Genomic DNA, 3,913 nt, shown 5'->3' on the forward strand with positions numbered 1-3,913 from the left:
GAAGCAGGCTCCAGGCTCTGAGCCATCAGCCCAGAGCCTGACGCGGGGCTCGAACTCACGGACCGAGAGATCGTGACCTGGCTGAAGTCGGACGCTTAACCGACTGCGCCACCCAGGCGCCCCAACAGCATGCTTTAGGTAGGCAAAGTGTGTGTTTTTCTACCACAGTTAAAAACATATATGTAAATTGTTTTTGAAAAAAGGAAATTTTAGAATATCTGCATGTCCACGTAGCAGTTCAACAAGCTAAACACAAGATTTGCAACACTGCTAAATTAAATAAACAGTATGTTTTAATGCAAAAATTATAAGAGGAGACAATCATACATTGGACTTAATTCTGACCAAAAATACAGAGCAGACTAGTGATAGAAAAGTGAAATAAATACAAGTAATAGTCATATCATCACAGATACTAAAATAGTAAAATTAAGAAATCTTCAACAAACAAAATATTCCCTTATTTAATTGAGCAAAAGAGCTTTCTAAAGATTCAGATAAAATATTTGAGTTTATCTAAGAAGTTTTTTTTTATTTCAAAAGAAAAAAAACTGACAATAAGTTAAAAACGTCCACAGATATAAAATTTGACATGGATGGTATCCTTCAAGTAACATATCCATGTTACTATAAAGACACTACATCTTAAGAGCAAATCTTCAAAAACTATATGTAGATCATATGATCAATAATAAAACAAAAAAAAATCAAACATATAGGTTCACCTAGAAAGAATCTTCTGAGGTCTTAATAAACTGTTACATAAAGGAATATTATCTAATTTAGAAGTGCATATTTTTAGAAAGGAATGATAAAGAATCGTAACTTCTGGGTGGATGATAAGGATAGCAATAAGTCTTCCAAAATCTTTACATTGAAAAAAGACTTCCAGATTGTTACGTGTGCAAAGCCAAACTTATACCATTTGGAGAATAAAGTTAATAAACATTAGTGATGGTTATCTAATTTTGAATTAATTGGGGGGATTTTTTAACAGTATTATATGAGAAATATAATGCTTTTTGCATTTTCATATGCTGATGGATTTGGTTTGGGGTAGACTCCAAACAACTCTTTTGAAGCAGAGGAAAAAAAAATTAAAAAGCACAATCCTCTTTTTATCACCATAGTGCAGCAGAAAATTCAACACTTAATAAGTTGCTACTAAAGCCTTAAAACACTCAAGTGTTTACCAGTTACCATTAACCCAGGTGAATAACCTCTGATAACAATCTTCAAATATGTAACTCAAGAGTCTTCCTTTTGCTCTTATAGCAAAGGTGACTATAAAAACAGGTCCACATGGCAGATCTTGTCCATAGTTATTCAGAGACATTAGTCTCTGCCACTTTCTAAATATGATATTCAAGTTTTCCATAGTCTTCTCCGTCCCATAAAACTGATTTTATGGGTCAGAGGAAAACTCACATTAGTGAGTGGGAACTAAAAGCATATCTTTGGATACTGTGAGAAGATAATGAGGCCTGGAACTTCAATCTTGACAAGGAAAAAGGATGACACTGACTAGAGGTGGATGCACTCTGGGTGAAGTCTGGGACTAGGATCATGTTTCCTCACAAGTGAAAGGAAGCAAAAGAAGATCCAACTGTCTCTTCAGGTTTGGGTCCATAATTCACTATTTGCCTTAGAAAAGGGAGAAAACAGAACTAATTTCATATCCAGAAGCCTAGTGAATCTGTACTGTTGAAGATTATTATGCAGTCTCCTTGAAGGTATCTACAAAGCAATATTGCCTCTGAGGTGTGGTCCCTGGGAAGCAGCTGGGGTGTGAGACAACTGTAAAATTATTTGTGGAGAAAAATGAACATAAAGAAAGGAAAACTTATGTGAAATGTGGACCTGCAGAACAAAATTACATCATACAAAAAGAAACCCAAAGCCATGCAGAAAAACCCACAAAAAATAAGTAAATTTCACAATGTTGAATTAAAAATACCAGAATGCTCTGAAGATATTAAAATAAATGTACTTTTAAAGCTCAGAGTGACTATGAAGAAAATAGTGTCCATAAAACAAGATCAGAAAATAAGAAAAAGAAGAAAATTGTTAGAACGGAAAACAATTGAAATGAAAATAAGAGGAAAGGATAAATAGTAGTTTGAGAACAGGGAAAGAGAGAATTAATGAATCAAAAGTTATAATTGAGATAATCATCCAAGGCATTACAAAATGAAAAACATAAAAGATAGATGGAGTAATTATGAGTTATATATCATGGAATTTCCAGTAACAGAGAATAGAACAGTTGGGAGAACATCCGAATTCAAATAAACAATGTCTCAAATTTTCTGTAATTAACAACAAAAAATGCATTAGAATGAAAATATATGCCACTGCTGTATGAGACAAACAAACATAAGGATAAAAAGCATGCTTAGGAAAAATAAATTAGAAAATAAAATCTCAAGGAAAATGGGAAAATACTCAAATACTACCTGAATTAGAAATCTGTTATCTGAAGTAGGACATCCTATCAGAACAATACATAGAATAGTTAGCATAGTGGAAGAAAATAAATCACAGTATTTGCCTCTATATCTAGCTAAATTAATATCGAGAAAGGAAACAAAACATTTTCACCAATAGAGTTTATAACTCCAGACATTTGTTGAAAATTTACTAAATGAGGTAGTTGGGCAAGAAAAGATGCAAACACACTAAAAAGTGAGGAGCAAAAAATAATAGTGGGCAAAACATAAATAAAACATTTCAATAAATTAGATTAAGTATACAAAAAGTATAAAGCATAAGTATAAGGCTTATAAAATAAATAAATTATTTTTGTTTGTTTTGAAACAAAGTAGAAATACAATTTTGTAGGACAAAACTTAAAGGACGGAATGGGAATATTTGACAAATTTTATAACATGCCAGCCTCTTTAACATGAATGAAGTAGAAAAACATTAAAAAATAAAGTATGTTTAAGAGGTAGGAAAAGTTAGTAAAAGTATATTATGGAGTGTATAGTTTTCCAGCTTTGTAAAAATGAAAGGAGAAAAGCATTAATTTTTAATCCAATAGGACACAGAAAAAAGGAAAAATAAAAAATCCTTGGTAGTGTTTAGATTTCTTCAGACAAAAACTGTATATATATTTTATCACATACTTCAGAATGTCACAATAGCAATAATGGAAAAGTTACTCGAGAAATTTCCAGTAGTAAAACAATTAAAATGAAAAACATATTTGTAAACTAAAATGAATGTATAAAACCATAATTTATCAGATTAAAACAGTACGCTGGCTTTAAGTTTCAAATACTATTTGAAGAATAGTCTATTTGAAATTAACTGTGGCACATGTGGAAAAAATCCTGTGAGTTATTATTGACCACAAGTCAATAATCATTTATAAAATTTTTAAAAGAAATAACAACATAATAACCAATGCACAATGTAAATTAAGTAACAAAAGATTCATAACATTTATTCAGTTCTTAAAATGCTTCAGGAACTAGATCAAGCACTTCATATATTATACATTAGCTCATTTGATTCTCACATAACCCTATGACACATGTGTTACTAATAATTATCATTTGTATTGTGCAAAGAAAAAACCAAAATACAGATTGTTAAGTAACCTAACCAAGGCACACAAATATTAGGTGAAGAAACCAAGAATCAAACCTAGGTAGATTGGTTCCAAAGTCTGCAATCTAAACCGCCATGCTCTCTGGCCTTTCATACTGTTATTCTCACTAATTGCCAAGCACCAGTATCTTCACTTTTAACCACTATACTATCCTCCATTGCATAATGTGATTCTGCTTTGTTAAAAATACAATGTGCTGATTAAAGGGATTGTGGTGGATTAAAATATCTCTCCCTCTTTCTTCCTTTCCTTCTTTCTTTCTTTCTTTCTTTCTTTCTTTCTTTCTTTCTTTCTTTC

Source organism: Herpailurus yagouaroundi, unplaced genomic scaffold, assembly GCF_014898765.1.
Source record: "Herpailurus yagouaroundi ecotype Mexico unplaced genomic scaffold, PumYag 164, whole genome shotgun sequence".
NCBI classification, from domain to species: Eukaryota; Metazoa; Chordata; class Mammalia; order Carnivora; family Felidae; genus Herpailurus; species Herpailurus yagouaroundi.